Source organism: Dipodomys merriami, unplaced genomic scaffold (genome assembly GCF_024711535.1).
Source record: "Dipodomys merriami isolate MVZ:Mamm:240054 unplaced genomic scaffold, mDipMer1.0.p SCAF_2, whole genome shotgun sequence".
Lineage (NCBI taxonomy): Eukaryota > Metazoa > Chordata > Mammalia > Rodentia > Heteromyidae > Dipodomys > Dipodomys merriami.
The window spans coordinates 47,271,142-47,286,131 of NW_027203381.1; the positions used below are offsets into that span (position 1 = coordinate 47,271,142).

The 14,990-nt window shown below is 39.6% G+C and overlaps 1 protein-coding gene across 7 annotated transcripts in view; it reads left to right on the plus strand.

Annotated features, from left to right (window-relative positions):
* The window catches only part of Arhgap28 (Rho GTPase activating protein 28), a 168,871-nt gene that overhangs the window by 82,434 nt on the left and 71,447 nt on the right, over nucleotides 1-14,990 (plus strand). The gene's annotated exons all lie outside the window — the stretch shown is intronic.

Genomic DNA, 14,990 nt, shown 5'->3' on the forward strand with positions numbered 1-14,990 from the left:
TCAAAGCCAGCCTGGGCAACAAAGTCCATGAGACTTTTATCTCTAGTTAATCACCAAAAAAGCTGGAAGTAGAAATGTAGCTCAAGTAGTAGAGCACTATCTCTGAGAAAGAAAACCCAGAGTCAATGCAAGGCTCTTAAGTTCAAGCACCAGGGCTGGCATTAAAAAAAAAAAAAAATCTTGTATCTTGTACATACATTAATCTAATTTGGGGAGGGGAAGGGGAATAACAAAATGCTGAAACAAGGACATAGAATGATCCATTGCAACAGTGAGACTCACAAGACACTATGTTGGAAATGAACTCTACAACTTCGGGGGGAGCGGGAGTAGGGGAAGTGGGGAAGGGAAGGGATAGTAGGAGAAAAACAAAGGAGGAGGTTACAATGCTAGAGAGGAAATGCACTCATTACCTTACTCAAGTAACTGTAACCCCTTTATGCAGCATCTTTATAATAAAATACAGTTTAAAAAATAACACACACAGTGTCTGGCCATTTTCTGTATAGGAAAAGAAAAATAGAAAACACGAAAAGTTCTCAAATGATTACGCAAATAGTTGCAACTACTATTTCCAAACTTCCCTATAATCATTCATTTTTAAGAAATGAGTTAGTAACAATCCTTATCTACCAAACACGTAAGAAAATGATTGTTCTTTTCCCTCTCTTAAAAGAATGATTTTAAAAGCTTTACTGAAGACACGTTTTCCTAGAAGAATTCTGTAATGAAAATAACTGAGAAACAAGAGAGACATTAGAAATCAGAGCCAGCGGACAGAGTTGTATAAATCATTTATTGGGTAGAATGCCAAAGGCGTGTGCAAGGGGCCAAAATTCTTTCTTGGTCCATTAGCCAAACCACATGTTCCCAGAGGCTGGTCTTTTTAGATTTACACAAGATGTTCTATGGAGCCAGACATAGTAGCACATGCCAGTAATCCCAGCTCTCAGGAGGCTAAGCAGAAGAGCTGGGAGCTTGAAGCCAGTCCTTGAAACAACAAAATGAGCAAGAGTCTTGATAGGATTTCCTTTTGCACCTCTACTAAAGTATAAATGTTGTGTTAAGCAAAATAGGAGCACTTTTTGTTTTAAAGAGGGGGGTTTAACATGTTAAGTGAAAACACAAATGAAAATTCTTCTAAGACCTCTTGCCCATTATCAAAACCAAAATATGAAATGGCAACTTCTTTTTTAAATAAGTGAAAGCAGATACAGTGAGAGTTAAAACCTAAGTCCTTTGTGTTGTCTGTGTTTTAAAAATAATGGATGAAGTTCAACAGATTTGCTCACAAAGCGTCCATTCAGGAATTCCTGGTGCTCAGATTTAGTCCTAGCCAGTAGTAAAGAAATACAGTGACATTGTGGAAAACGAGTGGACAGAAAGCCTAGGCCTTAGAAGAAAATTCCCAACTTAATTCTTCTTAGGAAGAAAAGGCTTCAGCTAGGCTGACAGAAAAGAAATATCTCCTCATCCCTCATTGCATGAACTATTGATTTTGGGATTTATAATTTCCTATTTGCTGTTAGGAATTAGATACTGACGACATGAGCCACTCAGCTTCATTGCGGAGCTGATAGGAGATAATGGTGGCAGAAGCACATAGTGTGAGGAGGATCAGCCAGTATGAAGTGATCTGCTTGATTCTCTTGGTGGAACTTACAGCTCTGGCTTTTCTAAAATTCACCACTTATCATGGGTGTTTAGGTCCTGGCCTATGTCTGTCTTGGTCCTCCCCCAAGATGGATTTTGAAGCCCCTAATCTAACAGTTGTTCCATAGCACTTTTTCCCCCCCAGTTTGGTGCTTGAACTCAGAGCCTGGGCACTGTCCCTGAGCTTCTTTTGCTCGAGGATAGCACTCTATCCCTTGAGTCACAGTGCCACTTCTGGCTTTTTCTGTTTATATGGTACTGAGGAATCAAACCCAGGGCTTCATGCATGCTAGGCAAACACTCTGCCACTAAGCCACATTCCCAGCCCCTCAAGGCACTTTTGAGAACATGAAGAGCCCTAACTGCTGGCTCTTACCATTTGTACCAGGAATTTATTTGACAGTGAGCAGTGTCTTGAGTAAACTGGAAAAAATAGAGTTGAATTTCAAATGCTTTTAGTTGGATTATTATTATTGTTATCCATAAGTATTTGAATTTTGAATTTACTATTTTAACATACTTTGAAACAGTCTCTACATATCACAAGGAATTATTGATACTATTTCAATTTTTTTTTTTGGTGCCAGCCTGTAGATTAAACTCAGGGCCTTGACACTTTCCTTAAGCTTTTGTCCAAAACAAGTGCTCTACCACTTTGAGCCATAACAGTATTTTTGGCTTTTTGGTAGTTAGTTCGAGTTAAGAATCTCACAGACTTTTTTCCTCAGATCTCAGACTCTTTAGTAGCTAGGATTATAGGCATGAGCCAATGCCCAGCTTTAGGACATTTTTAAATGGATAAATAAAAATAAGATTAAGGTTTAATAGCGAATAGTTCTAATGTATTCCTTTTAATTCAAATATATTCCTTTGAGTCAAATCTTTTGTTTTTATTGATGGGGGTAGAGGTTTGGATTAGGGTTTGAACTCCTGCTTATTTAGTCCATGCTCTAACATTTGAGCATGCCTCCCCCTTCTTTTTGCTGGTTAGTTGGAGATACAGTCTGGTGAGCTTTTTCTGTCTGGACTGACCTTGATCCTGCTAAAGTACCTATGATTACAGGTATAAGCTCTCCTTGTTCTTTAAGAAAAGATTTTTGAAGAGACTCTAGACACTTTATGATGAACAATATAAGCAAGTTATTTTATCATGCACGTCTCAGAAATGTGTTAAGGGAAGGAAAAGGATCTCTCTTTTTTGGGGTGGGGGTTGGGGGAGCGAGTACGAGTCCTGGAGCTTGAACTCAGAGCCTGGGCACCATCCTTGAGCTTTTGTGCTCAAGGGTAGCACCATACCCCTTGAGTCACAGCTTCAGTTTCATCTCTTTTGTGTGTGTGTGATTAATTGGAGGTAAGAGTCTCACAGACTTTCCTGCCCTGGCTGGCTTCAAACTGTGATCCTTAGATCTCAGCCTTCTGAGTAGCTAGGATTATATGTGTGAGCCATGGGGCCTGGCTGTGGATCATCTTTACTGTAAATATGTACAGCTTTATTGCTTTTGGAGAATAAGTAAAGAACACAAAGTACAAATATATTAGGAACCCAGCAATCAGGGGCAGAGTATGGAATTAATCATTAGGATATCTAATTGTTAGCTACAGTACTCAAAAGCAAATTATGGGATCTTTGGGGGAGGGGGAGCAAATAAGATTGTTTTAAGGTGATGTACAGAGGGGTTACAGTTCCAAAGTCATAATAAGTACATTTCATTTTGAACAGTGTCTCCCCCTTCCCTCGTTTTCTCCAGTTTTCCTCTCCTGATCTGGTGTGTGATCATGAGGTATCTTTTTGTTTTTACCCTGTACTCTCTCTGAGATTCATTTTTCTTATCTGTAAATTATAGCTGTTTGTTTGGGCATTTCTCAGATTTCCTTTCAGCTCTCCGTTTCTAGGATCCTCTTTTTTTTATCAGAAACTGTACTTCTGGCTTTCTCACTCAGAGCTGTTTGTGGAGAAGCTAAGAAGCAGCCACCTGAAAGTGAGCCAGTAAAAACACATGGAACCCAGATGGGTGTTACTCAAGGGGATGCTGTGGAGTTAAAACTACCACAGAGTGAGTTGAAGTGTTGAAAAAGTATAGCATGAACGAAGGAACATAAAAAAAGAAAAAAGAAAAGTTGCTATATATTCATTTAAATAGCCAGCTCACTCCTACCAGCGTTTAGTACGTTGGACTTGTATTTCATGTTGGATTTTATACTGAATAATTTGAAGCTTCATAGTTTGAGGAATAAGTACTCTATAAGTTTCTTTCTTTCTTTTTGGGGGGGGGGTCCGGTCGTGGGGCCTGAACTCTGGGCCTGGGCCCTGTCCCTCAGCTCTTCAGCTCAAGGCTAGCGTTCTACCACTTGAACCACAGCGCCACTTCTGGCTTTTTTCTTTTTGCTTATGTGGTGCTGAGGAATCGAACCCAGGGCCTCATGCATGCAAGGCAAGCACTCTACCACTGAGCCACCTTCCCAGCCCCATAAGGAAGAATGCCAATCCTACTTAGGAAAACCTGGTTCAAGGTAGACAATGCAGTTCTGCAAACCCATCCCCAAGACAATATCCATGTGGGATGCAGACTACCTCGGTTCTTTGTGATTTTATCCTGCAGTGATGAATTTTTGGAGCCTAACAGTGCAACACACACACACACACACACACACACACACACACACACACACACACACACACACACACAAAACAAACAACAATACAAGGAAATAGTAAGCCAAAGTTTTCATAGCTCATGGCTATGATAAATAGAACAGGCTTGTGGAACACATGGCCTAAATACATCACAGTATCAGAGAGGCAGATAGGGAGCTAGGAAGTTAAGATTAAACTCTTGGATGATGCCTTACTGTGTGAGAGCCTTACTCGTGTGTGTGTGTGTGTGTGTGTGTGTGTGTGTGTGTGTGTGTTTGTGTGTGTGTGTTGGTACTGGGGCTTTAACTCAGGGTCTTGCACTCTTACATAGCTTTTTCACTCAAGGCTAGTCCTCTACTACTTGAGCCACACTTCCACTTCTGGCTTTTTGCTAGTTAACGGGACATAAGAGTCTCACATTTGTGTCTTCACAAGCTGGCTTTGAACTGTGATCTGTAAATCGCAGCCTCCTGAATAGCTAGGATTACAAGCATAAGTCTCCAGTGCTCAGCCTTTTTAATATCTTCAGAAGTCATAGATAGCTTGAGTATGGTGGCTCATATCTAGAATCCCAGCTACTTGGGAGGTAGAGATCAAGAGGATTGCAGTTTGAGGCTGTCTGAAACAAAAAGTTAGTGGTGTGTGATGGTTCATACCTGCCAGCCCAATCATATGGGAAGTAAAGATAGGAAGATCGATGTCTGAGGATATCCCTGGACAAAAAAGGGCTATGTTACCTGAAACAAACAAACAAACAGTTTAAAGCAAGGGGAAGGGAGGAGGGGGATGTGGTTCAAGTAGCATAGTGCCTATCTAATAAGCACAAGACCCTGAATTGAAACCCAGAAAAGCAAAAGAAATTGTACACAGTAGTGGCAGCTATAACCTCTTAAATCCACATCATAGAAATATGTGTAACTTCAGATGTTCCTGAGCAGATAAATGATAGACTTCAATTAAACAGCAAGAGAAAGCTGCTTTTTGTTCTGATTTTGTTTTATTGATTCTTTCCAGAGTATCTCCTAATTGGATAAAAATATATAGCCTCTGATCAATGATTAGGTGTCACTGAATTAGTTCTCTATTTATAACTTTAATTTATCTTGCAAGATAATGTGATAAGAGTCACTTGTCGGATTGACCAAGCTTCACCCAAATCAATATATACCTCAAGCTCATAAACTACGTATTAGTTTTAGCCCAGCCAGGGCATAAAACGTCTACCTTTGGTGATTTACTTTGCCTGCCAAGCAGACATTTGAGCCTAGCCCTGGGTTAGATGATGATTGACTGACCGGGACAGACTGGCTCTCATCTGAGACTGATGGTCTTGGGTGAAAGCAGCCAGAAGTCTTCCTAGAAATGCCTTTCAATCTTCCTAAATTCATGGTGCTTTTTGAAAATTTTGACTCCCCCCTCCCCCCTTTTGGGTAAGGGAGAGGAGATCTGCTTTTAGAGTAGTTTGAAATCTCAAAACATTTTTTAATATTTACTTATTTAATTTGAGCAGTGCTTGTTCTGAACTCAGAGTTTGTGCTAGCTTAGGCACATGCTTCAGCTCTTGTGCCACACCTCCACCTTCAAAGCATTTTTTATTATCAGAGTAAAAAAATAAAGCAGTGGCAATATGTTTGCATGCAACTATTTATTGAGGTACAGTTTACATAACACAAAAGCCTTTGAAAGTATATGATTAGTAGTAATCAATAGTGGTTGGTATATTTATAAAAGTATGATAATCACTATGATCTCATTCCAGAACACATACATCATTTTAGCAAGAAAATTTGTGCCAATAGCAACCCGTCTTTATTTCTCCTTCTTGTAACCAAAGTAGAGCAAAGTAATACGTTGCAAGCAGCCCCCTGATCTCTTAGGATCAGAGTTACAATATTTTTGCTTTATGATAGTGTGAAATTGCACCCATGTGACAGTGCTGGTTTTTACTTTCATTGACGCATTCAATAAATTCCACAAGCTATTCAACACTTTATTATAAAATCACCTTTGGTTTGGTGATTCTGCTCAACTGTAGACTAATACAAGTGTCCTGAGCATATTTAAAATAAACTAAGCTCGGTGTTGGTGGTTCCTGTAATCCTAACTACTCAGGAGGCTGAGATCTGAGGCTCCCAATTCATAAGTCCAAGAGGACTCCAATTAACCAGCAAAAAGCTGGAAGTGGAGGTGTGGCTCAAATGTTAGAGGGCTAGCATTATGTGAAAAAGCTAATAAGCAAGAGCCTGAGATCCTAAATTCAAGCCCTACTACTGGCAAACACACACACACACACACACACACACACACACACACACACACACACAACATACACAACACAGAAATAAAGTAAGCAAGACCAAGCCATGATATAATGCTCTGTAGGTTAGGTGTAGCTGATGTGCTTTCAGCTTACAATATTTTCTACTTATGGTAAGTTTATTGAAGGGGATATAGTTCTTTTGGGAATGTAGCCTATTGTAAATTTTTTACTATCCATTCTGTAGTTATGCAGATGCTTTTCAACTTAAGTCTTGAGAAATTCACTGTAACTAGAGAATATCCTTCTGAAAGGTTAGAAACCCATTGTAACTAGAGAATATCCTTCTGAAAGTTCATTGAATACCCTTAACCTGCTAATGCTGTATATGCATATAAGCTGTGGAGTATCAGTTATTTCCCTCGTGATCACAAGGCTGGTCCACCCAGCAATAGATACCATACCAGGATTGCTAGCCCAGGAAAATATCAACATTCAGTCCCTTATGTATAGGATTTAGGCTGAATTCATATTGTGTTCGTTCTATCGGGAAATTAAAAATCATTAAGTCCAACCATCATAAGTTGGAGACTGTATAAATGTACATGTTCAAAATAACAAAATAATGAAAACTATAATTGATGTATTTCAGTTCTGTAGTCTCTATACAACATTTATGCTGTTTAATGGCAGAGGGATATTCATGTTAGAGCAGTAGATATAATGTAAGCTACTCTCAAAGTCATGCATGTTGAGTTGTTTTACTTTCTTAGCTACAGGTAGAAGAAAAGGCACTGGCCAGTCCTTCTTCCAGAAAATTTTTGTTTTCATCTATATACCTCCCTGGAGTTCAGTCAAGGTTTAAAGTTATTCTTACATCCATTGCCACTCTCCTCACATAGTGCTTGCCTCAGACATGATGGATACACACCTGAGTTTAGCTGTTATTATGGATCTCTATCTTGCTGGTAGTCCCTGCTGTGTAGACCCACACTGGTATGTTGTCTTAAGCCTCCTCATTTTCCTGTATCCTTACTCCAGTGGAGAGCTTAAGCAGACCTGTTTACTTTCTAGCTCTCTCCTCTTCTCCCAAGATGGGTGAGATGGGCAGGAGATCAGACCACTGGGAGGGTAAGATGAGAATGTGAAGACTCTAGAATGATAGAGTCAGTGATGGAGCCTGGAAAGAAAAGCCACAGCCTCCTCTGGCACTCAGACTATAGCTGCTTTTTATCCTCAACTGCCTTTTAAGTGCTTATGCAAGACCTCCTGGTTGTGCTTGTGTATAAGCATGGGAGAATCCAAAGATTACTGATGCGCCAGGGAGTCTAAACAAGGACTTTGTCCTTCTCCTTTATATGAATGGCCTCCTGGGGAAACCAAGAGCCCAGACTGTTGTGAGACTACCACTATGCCCAATATCTGTCCCAAAGAGCAGGCGGTTTGCTGCTGAAGTGCTGCTGTTAGTGATGGTCTGCAGATCAAATCCCAGATGATCTCTCTCGATGTCCATATTGAGCTCCCTAGTGTCAGTCACATTCAGAGACAACAGGTCCTAGGACCTGAGGTCTCCTCCCCCTTAGGAAAGGACAAGGGAAATCCAGTTTTGGTGTATTCTTTCTAAAACTCTAAGAGAGCAATGTGAAACCACCAGTGTTGGTGAACACGGTGAACTGTAGCTCTACACTGTAATGACCAACAGCAGACCACAATAGGGCTAATTAATACCTGGACAGCCTTCCTCTGCCCTGGAAATGAGGTTGTTGACTATCACTATTACTGGGGTATTCTCCTTAGTGAGGCCGAGAGTATGTCATCTCACCCTGCCATAGGTGACTTACTAACGAATTCTACTTATCTCAGTGAGAGAAGATTTTGGCTACAAGTAACAATAACAAAATAATGAAAACTATATTCATTAAAAAAAATAGGCATTTTCCCCTCACATTTCTGGAAGTCCAAAGACAGGCAGTACCTGGTGTTTGACATCAGAGCTGATGACTACAGTTTTATTACATTCTTTCCTAGTTAGAAGATGGCTGGGGGCTGGGAAGGTGGCTCAGTGGTAGAGCGCTTGCCTTGCATGCCTGAGGCCCTGGGTTAGATTCCTCAGCACCACATAAGCAAAAAGAAAAAAAGCCAGAAGTGGCGCTGTGGCTCAGGTGGTAGAGCACTAGCCTTGAGCTGAAGAGTTGAGGGATAGTGCCCAGGCCCAGAGTTCAGGCCCCACAACTGGACCCAAAAAAAAAAAAAAAAAAAAAGAAGATGGCTGCTGGAGCACCCATTGTCTGTCCACGTTCCACAAAGGGAGAAGAAGTGGAGAGGATAGCACCTGTGTCTGGAAAGCAAAGGACTTCAATGCTATAATTTGGGAAATAAGTTATAGCAGTAGCTGTACTTGAGAATGCGTGTGCCAGGCGTTTAACATGAATTGACTCATTTGAATGGAAATATATAGGATTTACATTTCCATTTCACAGATTAGAAAATGAGATGCAAAAGGCTCAGTAGTCTCAAGACATCTCAGAACCCAGGTTCAAGCCTGGGCCAACTGCCAACTATCTTCCGAGTTTTCCTGTAAATCACTGTCTTACCTTCTTCAGTATAAAAGTGTGTATTGATGTAAAGAGATATACAATTACTGGAGGATTTTTAGAATTAGGAAAGATTATTATTGAGAGTCCATTCAGACTGGACTGAGAAAGTTTGAGTTCATATTCTGGCTCCCTTGTCATTCAACAAAAATTCGAACTGTTATTTTTCAGACAGTGGGATTAATAAAATGGGCACACTTTCTCTGAACTTGAATGGGGAAAAGAGACTTCCCACTCCAGTAGAGTAAGCAAGTAAGAAAGGGGTGCCCTTTGTTGATGAATGAGAAAAAGGGGGTGCAGAGTTACATCCTGGATCATTGGAGGAACTCTACATTCTATATCCGGATGAGTGATCATTCCTTGAGGGGTGGCATGAAGGTTGTGAACGAATGACAAAAAGCATCTTGCTGCTGAGTGCTGCAATCCTACATACTCAGGATCTGAGGATAGTGGTTCAAAGCCAGCCTGGGCAGGAAAGTCTGTGAGACTCATCTCCAATAAATTACTCATAAATACCCAGAAGTGGTGCTGTGGCTCAAGTGGTAGAGTGCTAGCCTTAGGCACAGAGAGGCTCAGGAACAGAGCCCAAGCCCCTGAGTTCAAGTCCCAGAACTGGAAAAAATAATCACAGCGAATGTTCCAGAGAGAGCAAGTTTCCTCAGGGAAGAAAGAAAACGGTTAGCTTGCCAGTTGCTAATGCTTGGGGATAGCAGTAGAACTTGAGTCTGCTGTAGTTGGAGGGGAGACCATGCTGAGCCTTGAAGTCAGAGAGAAGAATTTGCATTAATTATAATTATAATAGGAAGCTTTGGTCCTCACTTCACTCTCAGTAACTCCTTCATCTTACAAGATATAATACTGGCTTTGACTATTTCTTGGGGTTAATGATAGGATCAGATGCAGTGTGTATGAGAACAAATTGTTCCATATAGAATCACCAATAAAATAAGAGATCATAAAGGCCCCTAGGGAAAGTATTTCTTAGCAAGAAATATGTCATTTAAAAATGGTACTGTATACAAGTAAACTTGTGGTTAGACAATGCAAGCTGAGCACAAACAAATATAATTTTTTAGAGATAAATATAATTTTTAAGCCTAATATTTTCACAGTATTACTTGGGAATTCCTCCTCCTAGTTAGGATATAGCCTTTTTGTTGTTGTTGTTGTTGTTTTTTTCTGGTATTAGGGCTTGAACTCAGGGCCTTGTTCTCATTCAAGACAGGTGTTCTATCACCTGAGCCACCCCTCCACTTTCAGTATTTGTTGGTTAATTGGAGATAAGAGTCTCTCATACTTTTCTGCCTCAGCTGGCTTTGAATCATGATTCTCAGATGTCAGCCACCTCAGTAAGAATTAGAGGTGAGAACCACCAGCACCTTTCCAGATTGGGTTTTGATCTATTATCTTTTTGGCCAAAACTGCTAGAGACAAAGGCTAAATGTAAACATCTTACCTTTTTTGGGGAGGAGGCGGGCAGGAGTTTGGGTTCAGCACCTTGCAGTTGCTATGAGCTATGCCTCTAAGCCCTTTTGCGTTTAGTTTGTTTTTCACACTTTTTTTCCTACTTTGGCCCAAAAGGGACCTCCTCAGACCCAATCCTCTTATTTCTGTCTCCCAAATAGCTGAAATTAAAGATGTGTGCCACCACACCTGGGTCAAAACCCTATCTTTTAAAAACAATATGTGAAATGAAAAGGAATTCAGCTGCTGGCAAGAAGGAACGCTTTCTAGGTGAGCAGAAGCTAGTGGTCCCTTTCCTGTCTGGGCATGTGAACTCTCCGAGTTTGTGTCCAGCTAGACAGAAGGTTGTCCCTGACTAGGTAGAGGGACTGTATTTGGACAAGGAGACATTAGTGGAGCTTTAATATAGTGGAGCAATAATATAGCAGATTGGAATCTGTTTTCCCTACATGATAGCTCTTTCCACTGGAAATTTTAGAGACCCCAGCAACACAGAGGCTAGGAAATGAGTTACAAAGCAGAGAGAATTCTGTAGTTCTGTGCTGTTTATACCAAAGCCCTCTCGGTGGGAGAGACCTCTCGTACTCACAGATTTTTCTCAGTGTATTTGAAACCAGAGTTAAATTAAGACTAATAAAAGTTCAACTCAGCCCACATCCAGCTCAGCCCTTGGAAGGGTTGACATGATCTGCTTCTTACTCCAACTGTCCCCTTTCTGGAGAAATTCTGATCACTCATGTTTTATAGAATTATTTTAAAACTAGGTATGTCATACAATAACAGGTTAGAATATAAGTGAAGAAAGAAATTGTGACCCATGAACAATTAACAGTGTTCAGCGGCAAAATGACAGAATGGATGGTGGCATTAAGAGATAAGAACTTTCAAATGGCAATGATAAATATGTTAATGAAATTAGAGGAGGAAATATGGACAATGACAAAGACCATGGAATCCCTAGGAAAGAATGACTCAGAAATTCTTGATGCTCAAGACACAATATGTGAGTTGAAGCATTTATTTAATAGCAGTCTAGATAAGTAGAAGAAAAATAAACTTGAGATAGAGCAATAGAAATTCTGTACTTGCTTTAAAAAAAAAAAGAAAAATAATTCTGTACCTGAAGCTCAGAGAAAGAACATGTGGGCTAATAAAACCCAAAGCAGTCATAAAGGACATAATATGCAATAGTAATATGCAATGCCTGATCGTCATACTATTGGAATTCTAGAAGTAGAGGGTAGAAAATTTAGGGTAGGCAAAATACATGATGAGAAAATAGATAATAATACCTCCAAAATTATGAAAGACATCAACCTGCTGATTCTAGAGTCTCAGTAACTTCCCAAGCAGAAGGAATGAAAAGCAAGCTACATCTATTAGTACATCTCATTCACACCACACAACACAGAGATAAAGAGAAAGCCCATGAAGAGCAAGCAGAGAAAACCAGTATTCCATTTAGGAAACGTCAGTAAGAACTGTAACTGACATTTCACCTAACCAGTGAAGTCCACAAGACAAGGGAAGGCTTTTCAAAAATGACTTAAGCAACGATAAACACTGTCCACCTGAAGTTCTACACCCAGTAAAACAAATTATACACCTATTATGAAAAGAAAGCTGGGGAGATTGGTTATCAGCAGATCTGTGGTATAAAAAATATGAATAGGCTGGGTGCCAGTGGCTCATGCCTATAATCCTAGCTACTCAGGAGGCTGAGATCTGAGGAACACGGTTCAGAGCCAGAGCCCTGGCAGGAAAGTCTGTGAAACTCTTATCTCCAATAAATGACCAGAAAACCGGAAGTGGCACTGTGGTTCAAGTGGTAGAGTGCTAGCCTTGAGCCGAAGAGCTGAGGGACAGCGCCCAGGCCCAGAGTTCAGGCCCCATGACCAACAGGAAAAAAACAAACAAAAAAACTTCAATATGAATGGTAGTGAGTTGTAGATCCCTGGGTAGCCATTTAAATATAATGTAAGTTAGAGCTACACATATATCATATTTGATTCATATGAATATATGGAACAATAAAATCTTTTCTGTTTTTAATGTCCTATACACAGTAATTACCATACACTTAAAATCTATATTGAAACCTAACAGTGTTTCCCCAGTAAGTTTCTCTGTGGCACAGTTACATTCTGTTTTTCATGTAACATCTTCCTGGTATTGTTTTGGACTAAAAAGTACAAACAGCTGATTTAACCTCAGCTGGGTTTTCTCCTAATACAGTGAGAGACTGTACAGGGAGGCTCGTCTGACTGCTCCAAGACTATGATGGTCAACCTTATGTAATAATGTGTCAGCTCAGGAAGGTCCTGACCTGCATTCCATCCTGCGACGAAGGCAAAATGTTGGAATCCCTAACCAAGAAGTGAAAGCTCTTCCAAAAATGCTGTCTGGCTTTTTTGCCAAAGAAAATAGTTGATCATTGCACTTAAAAGGTTTTTTGGGTGGATGAAACCAGCATGTTAACTCAGCTGCTCATAGATAAATCTGCACATTTGTCCTGTCAGCTGCTGGGGTCTTTGCTTTGAAATGCCATCAGGACACCTATTGTACAAGTTAGAAATTGTGTTCTGTTATTGCAGTGGGCATTGTTAGTTCTAAATGTATATTCCTCAGTCTTCTATGATTCACATATTTCCCAAATTCCTCACTTCTTCCAACATTTGCAGTGCTACGATATAGGGTTATATATGTTTGTTTGCTTAATAATGATGATATCACTTGCCAGAGATACATGATACAATTCTGCAGCCATTGTGGCAGCATGGAAAAAATACCTGGTATGATTTTGAATCAGGAAATAAAGTAATTTGCAGAACAATGGATTTGATGTGGATGGGAAAAGACTTTCCACTTTCGCCTTATGTAATTAAATTTAATTATATTAAGCGAAGTAAGCAAGACCCAAAGAAATGGAGGCTGTATGGTCTCTCTCATTTGTAATAATTAGAATGTGCCTATAAATCTACAAGTAAATCCAATGGATAGTAAAAGACAAAAATTATACTTGGTCATAATTATATGTGATTCAAATATTCACAGAATATCTTCTATTATAATTTAATTTGAACTAGATCTGTGTTTGCTACTCAGATTGTATTTTTTTTTTAACAAATAAAGTATTTGTGTGTGTGTGTGTGTGTGTGTGTTTGTTTTACTGGGAATCAGACTCAGGGAATTGTATAAGCTATACAAGCCTTTTACCACTGAGCCTCACCCTCATCGATACTCATTTTTAAAAAGAAATTAAACTGTGCTGGGAAGGTGGCTCAGTGGTAAAGTGCTTGCATTGCATGCATGAGGCCCTGGGTTCAATTCCTCAGCACCATATAAGCAGAAACAACCGGAAGTGGCACTGTGGCTCAAGTGGTAGAGCCCTAGCCTTGAGCTGAAGAGCTGAGGGACAGCACCCAGGCCCAGAGTTCAGGCCCACAAGTGACCCAAAATAAAAACAAAAAAAAAACACAAAAAAAATTGAACTACATAATTCCAGAACTGCAAAAAGTTTTGGAGACCCATGTACTTTTTTTGCATATGAAATGTGAAACTCGGAGGACAGTAGGTTATGTAGGCAATGTTCGTTGATTTTGTAACCTTACCCAATACAGATATTTATGTGTTTAATGCTCTGTAAATTTTTTTAGTGATTTTCAGTACTAGTTTTATTGCAAAAGGAAAAAAGTCTTATAAGGTCAAACATGATAAAGAGAGCAATGTCTGATCTGATTGATTTCATGTTTTTTAACCATAAGTATGGACCTTTCTTGTCTAAGATATAGAATTCAGTGCAAACTTCTGATCACCAAATTATTGAGCAAAGTTGACTAAATCTTTTTCATCCTATATATATTTTAAATATGGTGTTTCAAGATCTGAGGATCATGGTTCATAGCCAGCTTGGGCAGGAAAGTCCATGAAGCTCTTACCTCCAATGAAGCACTTAAAAAGCTGGAAGTGGAGCTGTGCCTCAAGTGGTAAAGTGCTAGTCTTGAGCAATAAAAACTCAGGATCAGTGCCAGGGACCTGAGTTCAAGCCCTAAGACCAACAAAGTATATATAAATATATATATATATTTTTTTTTTCTTGAAATGGTTTGATTTTTAAGACATGTATGTGTTTGCAATGTTATTATCAGTTAAATAGAACTACTTACAAAAAGGTACCATGGAAGGAAGAATGATAAAGTTGTAAAGTTTTCTATTAAAGGTGATTTAGAAATCTAGAAGAGTTTCTAGCAGTATAAGCCAATGGAATTCCTTTGTCCTATTAAGAATTATTATTTACCCTCTCTGCACTCATGTATATCAATATATCTTTATACATGCCATAGTTTTGGATTAAATTTTATAACAATCTACTACTGCTCAGCATATC